Source organism: Eretmochelys imbricata, chromosome 7 (genome assembly GCF_965152235.1).
Source record: "Eretmochelys imbricata isolate rEreImb1 chromosome 7, rEreImb1.hap1, whole genome shotgun sequence".
Classification (NCBI taxonomy): Eukaryota; Metazoa; Chordata; order Testudines; family Cheloniidae; genus Eretmochelys; species Eretmochelys imbricata.
The window spans coordinates 62,279,485-62,292,419 of record NC_135578.1 but is presented as its reverse complement, the minus strand read 5'-3'; the positions used below and the strand labels follow the sequence as shown (position 1 = coordinate 62,292,419).

At 40.8% G+C, this 12,935-nt stretch overlaps 1 protein-coding gene across 1 annotated transcript in view; it reads right to left on the bottom strand.

The window, feature by feature from the left end:
* Positions 1-12,935, bottom strand: part of KAT6B (lysine acetyltransferase 6B) — a 200,496-nt gene that overhangs the window by 85,975 nt on the left and 101,586 nt on the right. The gene's annotated exons all lie outside the window — the stretch shown is intronic.

The following is a 12,935-nucleotide window of genomic DNA, read 5'->3' as shown; positions in this document are numbered from 1 at the left end:
TGGCAAACACAGCACTGAAAATGTTTTTAACCTTTTATTAAACATAAGGAGAAGGAAAAACAGTTAAAGCATTTCAAATGTAAAGCATTGAATGAGGCTTTCATTTTAGCAACATCCCTTGTTCCCTTTCCCATTAGCTGGAGAGAGATTTTAGAAGGAAAAACCCCTTGTTTGACAGTCTCTTCGATGGTATCTGAGATGGGAAAAGAGAAGAAGTTAGTTGAGATGGGTGGGAACTGTTGCTAAAGTCCAACCCCATTTCATCTCAGGTGGTGTTTGGGATTCAGCTGGAGCAGGTAGGGGTTGCGATGTCATCTGGATCCCTCTCTGTGGCCCTATCTAGTTAGGACATCCCTCAGGATTAGGATGAACAAGGTCCGGGGTCTCAGAATAGGGTGGGGGTGGCAGCCATCATGGTGAAGCTTGCTCTACTAGCCTCGATCTGTTCTTTTTGTATTTGCCCCCAGTCTCCTTAAAGACCCAAAAAGGGAGCGGTGGGTGGAATAGCCCATTCCATCATTATTTGTCCACCAGTTAGGCCGAATATCCAACACACCAATTTTGGTTCATTAATTTCCAATTCTACATGTTCTGTTTTTACCAAGCATGATTTCAGCAGAGTCACTGAACCATCTCAGCATTGGTAGGCCCAACTACCACAACATCTCTCATCTACGCTTACCCCAACTTAATAAGTAAGGGGATATTAAATGAAACTGAAGATGGCAAATTCAAAATTAGTAAAAGGAAATTACTATTCCATATCAGACAACTAGATTGTGGGAACTCATTGCCAGTATATACAATTAAGGCTAAGAGCTCAGCAAAATTCAAATAAAGATTGGGCATTTGCAGGGAAAACAAGAATATCACAAGCTATAATAATAACTACTACAAAAATAAATGAGAACTTTGGAAGAGACAGAGACCCTCAAGCCTCAGGGCATAAGGTAACTCTAAATATTAGGTAGGAGGAAACTCTCTCTGAGGACACGTTACCCCATAACTGTCCACTAGAGGGGTTTCTTGCACCTTTCTCTGAAGCAGCTGGTACTGGACTCTGTTGGAGAAAGGATACTGAACTAAATGGACCACACTGATCTGATCCAGTCTCGCAATTTCTATGTCCCTATTAAATCAACATATTCTATGGCAATAAATTAGACAAACACAAACTTTAATTTAGGAAGTCTGAGTCTTTCAACAAAGCACATTTTTCTGATCAGGAATTCACTTAAGGGAGTCTCACTGGTTTTGCTCTTCTTCATTTGCTGTATGACAAGCTAACATCAACATATTAAAATACTTCAAAATAATTTGTGTAATAGATTTCAATGTGTTAAAAACAAACAAACAATCACATCACCTAAAAAAGGCTTGCTTACTTAGGGTACTTATGGGCCTGATCCTGCAGGCACAGCCCTTTCTTCAAATGGAAGTACTCACTGTAGGAAGTACTAAATGTTTGCACAATTAGGTCCTAACAGAATTTTTAAGTGTCATGATTATTAGAAGATAACAATGACACAGTTAAAAAATTCACATGAAAGATCTGGAATGCAGTAGAACTATAGTATTAGTTTACATAGCAAACTGAACAAATGATATTTTAAAAGTTACACAAGCTCTAAATCAACATTTTTGCATTTCCAAATTGAAAAAGAAGCAAGAGAACACTTAACCAACCACTGGCATTATATGATGTTACTATAGAAATTCTTTTTAAGAACATACAAGTCTACATTTACTTCTCCCAATGGTTCTTTACTACTCCGAGCAATACTAAGGCCCCGTACATCTGTTTATGTGTAGACTCCTGAATTCATAGAGGTAGTAGTTTTCATAGCTGTTAACATGCTGCATTAAATAAAAATGTATTTCTCAGAACTACAGATTTGTTATTTGCTGGTATGTCCCTTTAAAATACAATTAAAAGGATTTTGATATTCACATATACACACACACACACACACACACAATCCACCCTTAGAAAAATATTTTTGATTCTATCAGGAATAATAAACTTATTGGTCTTAATCTTCCATAAATGCATTAAAAGAGACTGAAACATCATCTTATGTTGTGTCAAATATAACTGCAGACACCACATACTAATCAGTTTTATTAATGCCACAAATTGTTACAAATTATTTGCACTGCTGAAAAATCAAATCGCCACCTTGAGAGAACTAATTAGGAAAATGATCGTATTGTGTCATTTCTAATTCAATCATGTTTCTAAAACAGTGAAAATGAATTTCAATAATTTATTTTAAATTGTTGTGCGGTGACCTTCAATAGCATCATTAATCTTATTGGTGGGAGCATTCTTCATTTCAAAGTTTAAAAAACAATGCAAGAAGTGAGAGGAAAAAAAGAGCTGGGTTGATTGTTCTTGCTCAATAGTGGCCTTTTGAATTCAGTAAGCCCCTCCCTCCCACTTCAAGCACATTGCAATTTTTGTCTATGCAAATGTACTTTCTAGGAGTGTTAGGAACATTCCTCCAGTACAGAAACCTCTAAAGAATTTGCAAAAACAACTACAAATTGGTTACTGACCCTGCCATCACCTTACAAAAATGTCAGGCAATCAGTGCTATGCATTGGTGGATCCAGTTATTACCTGCAACTGCTCAAATGCAGCATCTTGGGAACACTTTTTGCCCTTTAAATAACAATTAAAAGAACAATCTGATTTAAAAAGCAATAATATTCCCTCTACAGAGGTCAGTGAAAATCCTGTCTTTGCAGTCATGGTATTCTTTCCTTCATTTGATTTAATAACGCTTTAGTCATTTCTGCCATGCTTACTGCAATAAATAATTCACAAAATGTCACATATCATTCATATAATGAAACAAATCCAGATCTACAATCCCATTTATCTTTCCCAGATGAATTTTTTTGCTGAGAGAGAGAGACATGGCTATCGGCCAGCATTCATGCTCTTCTTTGTTTTTAACTAAAGGTAACATAAAGGACAAAGGTTGTTGGTAGTTCAAGGCTAGAAAGACTGATGTCCCCATAACAAACCTAATAATAGAAAGCTTACAGATCCTATCACTTCATGCTACGTTTTCTAGAACCCTACACGGCTGATGTTCGCCTTTAGCTATTTATATTAATGATAACTATCTCATCGCACCAGTGCATTATAAGACAGAAATAATGTCTGCTGTGCTACCTATCACTGAAAATTCAGAACACTTTAAGACTCCTTCCCAATACAATAGGAGTACTTGTGGCACCTTAGAGAGTAACCAATTTATTTGAGCATAAACTTTCGTGAGCTACAGCTCACTTCATCGGATGCATCCTATTCTTTTTGCGAATACAGACTAACACGGCTGTTACTCTGAAACCTTCCCAATACACTAACTCAATTATCCAAAATTATGTGCCGAGGATTTTAAACGAAATGGCATACGAACTGGCTGTAGGAATATATTGGCTCACAGTTGTCTCAACTAGGATATGTACAAGAAATAATTTATTTTAATGGATCAGGATATGATCCAACACAAACTAAAAATAGCTCATTAGGTACTGTACATACCTCGTACCTATACCTGTGTTTTCAAGTCATATCCATTAGTTTAACTGCCCAACCCAAGTAATTAAGTACCAGTGTCATCACCACAAAGGTTACAGGTAAAGAGAACAAAGTAATTCCACTCTGCCTCTTATATGAACAAGAATTAACCCGTAAGCTCAGATCCCACAATCTTTGTAGTTGGCAATAACTGCAGGAAGCAGAAAAGACACAGCGTGACTTTCATCTTGAACTCACAACTCACAATACTAGTAAAGTTAAAGAAATCTTGTTGTGTTTTGTAAACTGAACTGATTTCATAGAAAAGATGTTGACTGAATAAATCTGGAACCTGAACATGTTTCTGATTGTAGAAGATCATCACAACTAATAATTTTGCTACCAACTTAACATTATTTTAAAAGCTCATTTTTTTTTTTAAAGAATGCAGTTACTAGTTATGTTAAAAAACATTTCTAGTCAGATGAGAGGCTGCATGCCACCTGTCCAAACCAAGTGCCATTGTTCCTTCAATACACCGAATTCATCAAGGGCCATTTCCCCCCCACCTATTTACTTTAAGAGCCAGTGAAAATATTGTGATATATATGATGATTTCATTTTGTTTTTAAATATAGTTACTTAATATTTCTAAGTTGTATTTTCTCTCCAAGAGATGCCAGCTTACCAGATCATGCAGAGTGATCACCACTAGTAAAATTTTCAAGGTTAAAAATTGCTTCCCCTCCCACCTCTCCCCTTGGTTTGAGAACTTGTGTGCTACTGATAACTGCAGCAAAAGCAAGTTTGAAAAGATTTCACATGCTAAAACGGGAGGAGAGGACTTCCAACACACTCTCCTGAAATATGTTAAAAAAAAAAATTAGGACTCGAGGCATTTTCTACTATTTGTTAATGTGAGAGTATCATGACAGGATGTGTAATTCATTTGTATTTTAACATCTTACGAGATATCAAACTACCATTTGTGTATACACCAGACTACTGTAGTCAATCAACCTCTTGAACGTCACAAAAATACTAGAATGCTACAGCGATAGTAATGTCATTGCCATCAATAGTTCTGACACACGTCCATGGGAATGCAAGTGCCCTCCGGCTGCACACTTCATGACCTGGAGCTGCCCCCTAAGGGCAGCAAGCTGTCTCTCCTACAGTACATACCAAAGCCAAGACTGAGCTATAAAATAATAAAATATTTTATATAACCACTGAAGTAATTTGTCTACAATGTTCAGCAGTTTATGTTATTTTAAATTTTAATAAAAAGAACTATTACTATTTGCAAAGAGGTACTTTTTAATTAATGTTACAAACATAGTACTAGTGTCAAAAAGGGTTCTACTTTCAATACTCACAATTTCAAAGTATGATGTTATGATGTTAGTTAAACCAGTACAAGTCGCGTTTAGACAAGCCTTAAGTACCACCATCATGGAGCTTGTCTACCCCATTCAACCTGTACTTACAGCTTTCATGAACCACAGGTATTTGTCATAAAAAATTAATGAGCTTTTCCTAGTGAGCCAAATTAACAGTTGGAGTAACTCCACTAGATTTTAATGAATTTACACTAGGACAAATTTGGCTCAAAGGGTTAAAAGAGCTTGTATTTCTTTTCATCCGTTGCTAATGATCTTATGGAATTTGCGTGTTCTTCAGACACTCTCCATGTTACTTAGACTGGGGCAGTGCGTTGGTGTTTAAAGGTCAAATGTCAAACATATGAGAGATCTTCCAGAAGTTCTAAATATCCAGTCCTGCAAACTCCTACCTCAGTGAGTAGCATCATACCTTGGTGTAATTCCACTGAATTCTATTTAGATTTTTAAATCTGTGCTTTTTTAAAATACACATTTCTAAAGAAAAGTTACAAATCTTTTTGAAAAGTTAAGCTCACTATTGTTCCACAAACTCCCTTATCTCAAAACTTCACCTCTATTAGAAAAGAGTTAAGTATTTTATATATATTATATACACAGACATTATACATCTATATTTTGTGGATAGAGACAACACGTGAGTAATTTCAGGCTGAAAAGAGCTTTTACAGCAAGTTGGAGGTTGGGGTCAAAATGGTTTAAAATGGAAACTGCCATGACCTTAACTGTGGATCCCCCGCCATGGTCCCATAATCTTTGTCCCTCTGCAGACTGCTAAACTCTATTTACAACTTCATTAAAGACTTCTAAAAACATTCCAATTAGAAGCATAAATCTACTATTCTGGCATTTTCTATATTTCCATAATGTTATTAAATGGCCCCTGAAGATTCTGCTTTTAATTTCAGTTCCTATTGAGATAGGGGTCTGCATATATAGACCACCTCCAGAGCCAATGCTAACTGGCACCGTTTTTCTGCCTCAGAAGACAGGCCAAGGACCAAATGGGCCATAGGGACTGCTATCTTCTCAAGAACAATTATTTTGAAGGTTGATCATTGATTGATAAGGCACATTGGCATGGTATTATGAGTTCTTTAAACTGCAGTTCCCTAACTGCACCAGTTGTGTTGATAAAAAGTAGAATATTCTCTAGAACTGACAACCCCATCTCCTTATTTACTTACTTACCTACACACACACACACGCACGGTTTCTGCTCATGTTTCTCATCTAAAGTCAAACTGTCTTTCTGACATCACAGTTGATTGAAAGGATGATTATGATGTCACGATTAGGATTTAGATTTCAGGTGCATAATAAAGAGGAGCAGGTACTTAGAAATACTTCTATAAAAAGCTCTTTAAATATATATTCATACTACCATTACCAGCTTTTTATCCAAGGATCTCAAAGTCCTTCAAAAACATTCCACTGCCTGAGCCTCCAACACCTTGTGAAGTAGTAAAATGGGGATAACACTTTTTGTAATTGGGAATTGGAGGCAGACGCACACTAAAGGACTTGCTCAAGGTCGTATAGCAGAGTCATGACAGAACCAGGTCCTCTGACTCCTAGCCCTGGGCTTACCCTCAAGACCACTTTTCTTTTTAGCTTAAAAGTACCAGAATGCACCTAAGCTCAAAGTAGATAGGCTAACAAATATCATTCACCTAGCACTTGCATTTTTAGAGCAGATTTCCACCCAAAGCTCTTATTAATTACTGTACAAACACACCACCCACCACTGTTGTGCACCCAACTCTGGAAGTAACACAGTTCTCAGCTACACTATTTTCCGCTAATGTTTTAAATCAATACAGAATGCTCACTAGCAACATTCACTAACTACTGTACTATTACAGTTGATGGAATTTTGCAAAAATGGTACATCTTTACGAAAAAAATCCTATGTTTACATTTTAGTGGGGGAAGAAATGCAGAAAACATCATACACTAAAAGATAGGTTTCTAAATGGGATTTTTTTCAAGATTCTCATGAGGCAGCATTAGCTTTGTCAAACAGGAAGAGAATGTTTCAATTTACACTAGTACAGGTGAGCTCAAAAGAGCTACTACTTAGACAACAGTATCCAATTTGTAGCTTTGGGTGTCTAGAATATGAAAGATGATATAAAAAGTCAAATTCTAGTCTATTTCAAATGAAACTGTCCATGTTCTACACATGATTCAAGAGATTAAAAATAAAACCCTAATCTCTATGACGAAGTATTACATCTACCATAGTAACATTCAAATGCCCCAATCAGGATGACTGCCCCATTGCACTCGGCACTGTACAAAATACATATATATGTAGAAAAATTAAGATTAAAATTCACTCCATGTGCAGGGGACCTCCTCAAGGCCTAAGCACCAATTAAATGCAATTTTAGCAATTTAAGTCAAAATAAGGCTTAAGTAATGCCAAGGTCTTGGGTTGGTCCCCCACAATGTTATCCCAAAATCCATTATCTCTTGAATCTTACTCTTTGTGTGATTGCATTTTATATCCACATAGACTGAAACCTAAACAATCTCCTGCCACTGTAAATCAGTATTTCCCAAAGTGTGGGGCATACCATCCTGGGGAAGATGCAAAGAAGTAGCTGAGAGGTGAAGACAAATCTCTCAGTTGTTCTCCAGTGTCTCAGCTTTCATTTTAAAAAAAGTCAGCCTCAAGCTGTTGTGGTTGTGGAGAAATCGAGTGTAATCGAGGCAAAGAAGTCTGTCCGAGTCTGCAGAGAGCCTGAAACAGTAGCTTTGTGATATCAACTCCCTTAATCATTTCAATGGCCATCAACTCAGATGCCAAGGATGATACTTCAAGTTTCAACATAACTATTTCAATGTTCATCAGAACATGTAAAAAAAGGCATAGAATTAGCATATTATGAAGAACACTGCATGGCAACCTTGAAGAGAGTCTGATTCATTTTAATTTCTTGAATAGGGACTCATTTTTAAAAATTTCTTAACTTCAGTAACTTCTCCGCACACAGCCCTTTCAAATGACATGATCAAACTGAAATTTAAGTAATTTCTTAAAAATTCCAATTCCTGAACAGAGCAACTTCTTTTAAACACATGTGCCATTTTTCTTATATTCACTTTTAAAATATATGCTTATAAGCATCATTTGAGTTAAGGAAAGGAGCTTCTTTCAGTTACAGTAATCTTAGGTGTTATTTCTAACCACTGTAGGTACCCGTACAACATTTTCTCACAGAAAGGATTTTGAAGTTGACAGTGTCCCTTTAAATTGTGTATTCAAGTTTGGTAGGCATAAAAACAAAATACAAGTAGCATTAGTTATAGTCCCTGTACAAGCATCTCTTCATGGAATTTCAGTTATACCCCAGTGATGGCATGCAATTTCTAGCTCTTGAGCTATCACGAGTAGAAACATGGAACAGCATTCACGTCAAACTCCCCATCAGTACCCAGCCCAAGTCCAGGAAGCTAATAATCCAACCAGTGGACCAAATTCAGTGATGAATCCTGATCACGTGCCACCTGAGGCATGTTGCGCATATGCTAAGAAAAGCCAACTACCAACTGGGCCAAATTGTACTAAGTTACATGATGGTTTGGTGATTTAAATAAATTAAAAGCCTGATCAACTCATCTTCACTTATGACCTAAGGTTGCATCTAGACCTAAAGTGAAGAGAAAGCACATTAATCCCATTGTGCTGCTGGATACGCCGACTTTAGTCAGTCCCGATCACTTACCAAGCAAGGAAAGTTTCACAGTTAGAAGTTGCCATCTTGCAGTGGCCTAAGCCTAGCTAATGCCATGTCCTGGCCATTCCTGCCAAACCACACCCCCTCTGTGAAGGCAGTGCACCTTCCCTTTCCAGTGGCATCATAAAAAAGGAAGGAAGGAAGATTCCTCCTTCCCCTGGATAGCAAAGGGAAGGTTGGCTATTTTACTCTGCCATCCCTTCCAGCCATCCCATTCAAAATAAGAATGGGATGAAAAGGACAATCTCCTCTCTCTTTCCTCATAAAAATCAATGAAAGGGTTGTTGAATATAGCACCTTAAACTTCTATGGTGTTGGAAAGCTTTTCCTCCTCTCCTACCATACCAATCCCATGGCTCGCAAAGAAGAAACCGACAATTCCCACGCCACTGGGAATTTTTGCTCAGGAGTCAGATTATAGCAGCTGAAGTGGTCAGATATGTGCTAAATAATATTCCTTTCCAGTTTGACCACCTTGTTGTTCTGGATTGCTACCAATCACTTGCTGTCAAACCAGAAAAGCAAGTTTTCCACATCAGCACCTGATCAGAGTATCTCAGTACAAATCTAATTTATATCCAAGATGCCATTAGATCTCTGTTATCACATGAGGCACCCAAGTACATTATAACTGCCTGATACAAGCTGGAACTCTGCTGGAACTCTCAGTAATTAGTGGCCAATGCCCTTCTATAGGGTAGTTTACGTACTTCGGTCCATTGCAGAAGGGTTCTCACATCAAAGCTCTGTTTCTGCTTTCACCCATCACAATTGCAGTTCTTTTTCATCTGCTTGTCACTGACTTATGGAACTAGGAAGATGGGAAAAGGTGTCCCTCAAGACTCCTGACTAGGTTTGTCAAGGTTCACTACACATGCTACCACCACTTTAGATCTTAGCCCTGGTCTACACTAGGAGTTGACGTCAAATTTAGCAGAGTAAAATCGATTTAACCCTGCACCTGTCCACACGACGAAGCCCTTTTTTTCGACTTAAAGGGCTCTTAAAATTGATTTCTTTACTCCACCCCCGACAAGGGGATTAGAGCTGAAATCGGCCTTGCCTGGTAGAATTTGGGGTAGTGTGGACTCAATTCGACGGTATTGGCCTCCAGGAGCTATCCCAGAGTGCTCCATTGTGACAGCTCTGGACAGCACTCTCAACTTAGATGCACTGGCCAGGTAGACAGGAAAAGGCCCGCAAACTTTTGAATCTCATTTCCTGTTTGGCCAGCGTGGCAAGCTGCAGGGGAGTGCAGAGCTCATCAGCAGAGATGACCATGCAGAGCTCATCAGCTGAGGTGACCATGATGGAGTCCCAGAATCGCAAAAAAGCTCCAGCATGGACCGAACGGGAGGTACGGGATCTGATCGCTGTATGGGGAGAAGAATCTGTGCTATCAGAACTACGTTCCAGTTTTCGAAATGCCAAAACATCTGTCAAAGTCTCCCAGGGCATGAAGAACAGAGGTCATAACAGGGACCCGAAGCAGTGCCGCGTGAAACTTAAGGAGCTGAGGCAAGCCTACCAGAAAACCAGAGAGGCAAACGGCCACTCCGGGTCAGATCCCCAAACATGCCGCTTCTATGATGAGCTGCATGCCATTTTAGGCGGCTCAGCCACCACTACCCCAACTGTGTGCTTTGACTCCGTCAATAGAGAGGGAGGCAACACGGAAGCAGGTTTTGGGGACAAGGAAGATGATGATGATGAGGTTGTAGATAGCTCACAGCAAGCAAGCGGAGAAACTGGTTTTCCCAACAGCCAGGAACTGTTTCTCACCCTGGACCTGCAGCCAGTACCCGCCAAACCCACCCAAGGCTACCTCTTGGACCCGCCAGGTGGAGAAGGGACTTCTGGTGAGTGTACCTTTTTAAATAGTATACATGGTTTAAAACCAAGCGTGTTTAATGATTAATTTGCCCTGGCATTCGCGGCCAGTACAGCTACTGGAAAAGTCTGTTAACGTCTCTGGGGATGGAGCGGAAATCCTCCAGGGACATCTCCATAAAGCTCTCTTGGACGTACTCCCAAAGCCTTTGCAAAAGGTTTCTGAGGAGGGTAGCCTTATTCCATCCACCACAGTAGGACACACGGTACCACGCCAGGCCAGTAGCAGGTAGTCGGGAATCATTGTAGAACAAAGCATTGCAGTGTACGTTTGCTGGTGTTCAAACAACATCCGTTCTTTATGTCTCTGTGTTATACTCAGGAGAGTGATATCATTCATGGTCACCTGGTTGAAATAGGGTGCTTTTCTTAAGGGGACATTAAGAGGTGCCCATTACTGCTGGACTGTTTGCCTGTGGCTGAACAGAAACGTTCCCCGCTGTTAGCCACGTGGTGGGGGGAAGCGGGAGGAGTGAGGGGTTAGCCACGCAGTGGGGGGAGGCAAAATGCGACCTTGGAACGAAAGCACATGGGCTATGTATGTAATGTTAACAGCAAGGTTTTCTGTGAAAGAGTGTACACATTCTTCTATAAAATATGTCTTTTTAAATACCACTGTTCCTTTTTTTCCCCTCCGCCAGCTGCATGTGTTTCAAGGATCACAGGATCTTCTCCTTCCCAGAGGCTAGTGAAGATTAGAAGGCGAAAAAAATGCACTCACGATGAAATGTTCTCTGACCCATGCTGTCCTCCCACACTGACAGAGCACAGATGAATGCGTGGAGGCAGACAATGTCAGAGTGCAGGAAAGCACAAAATGAACGCGAGAAGTGGCGGGCTGAAGACGATAGGTGGCGGCATCGTGATGAAAGGAGGCAGGATTCAATGCTGAGGCTGCTGGAGGATCCAAGTAATATGCTCCAGAGTATGGCTGAGCTGCAGGAAAGGCAGCTGGAGCACTGATCGCCGCTACAGCCAACCAACCGCCCTCCTCCCCAAGTTCCATAGCCTCCTCACCCAGACGCCCAAGAATGCGGCAGAACCCAGCAACTCCACCCCATAGGATTGCCCAAGCAACAGAAGGCTGGCATTCAATAAGTTTTAAAGTGCTGTGTGGCCTTGTCCTTCCCTCCTCCACCACTCCACCCAGTGCTTCCCTCCTCCACCATCCCTCCCGGGCTACCTTGGCAGTTATTCCCCTATTTGTGTGATGAATTAATAAAGAATGCATGAATGTGAAGCAACAATGACTTTATTGCCTCTGCAAGTGGTGATCGAAGTAGGGAGGGGAGGGTGGTTAGGTGACAGGAAGTAGAATGAACAAAGGGGGGCGGGGGGTTCATCAAGGAGAAACAAACAGAACTTTCGCACTGTAGCCTGGCCAGTCATGAAATTGGTTTTCAAAGCTTCTCTGATGCGCAGCATGCCCTCCTGTGCTCTTCTAACCACCCCGGTGTCTGGCTGCGGGAAACCAGCGGCCAGGCGATTTGCCTCAACCTCCCACCCCGCCACAAATATCTCCCCCTTACTCTCACAGATATTGTGAGGGCACAGCAAGCAGTAATAACAGTGGGGACATTGGTTTCGCTGAGGTCTAAGCGAGTCAGTAAACTACGCCAGTGCACTTTTAAACATCCAAATGCACATTCGACCACCATTCTGCACTTGCTCAGCCTGTAGTTGAACAGCTCCTGACTACTGTCCAGGCTGCCTGTGTGTGGCTTCATGAGCCATGGCATTAAGGGGTAGACTGGATCCCCAAGGATAACTATAGGCATTTCAACATCCCCAACGGTTATTTTCTGGTCTGGGAAGAAAGTCCCTTCCTGCAGCTTTTGAAACAGACCAGAGTTCCTGAAGATGCGAGTGTCATATACCTTTCCCAGCCATCCCACATTGATGTTGGTGAAATGTCCCTTGTGATCCACCAGTGCTTGCAGCACTATTCAAAAGTACCCCTTGCGGTTTATGTACTCGCCGGCTTGGTGCTCCGGTGCCAAGACAGGGATATTGGTTCCGTCTATAGACCCACCAGAGTTAGGGAATCCCATTCCAGCAAAGCCATCCACTATGACCTGCACATTTCCCAGGGTCACTACCCTTGATATCAGCAGATCTTTGATTGCGTTGGCTACTTGCATCACAGCAGCCTCCACAGTAGATTTGCCCACTCCAAATTGATTACCGACTTACCGGTAGCTGTCTGGCGTTGCAAGCTTCCACAGGGCTATTGCCACTCGCTTCTCAACTGTGAGGGGTGGTATTCTTGCACGTCAGGGCAGGGGAAAGCAAGTCATAAAGTTCCATGAAAGTGCCCTTATGCATGCGAAAGTTTCGCAGCCACTGGGAATCGTCCCAGACCTG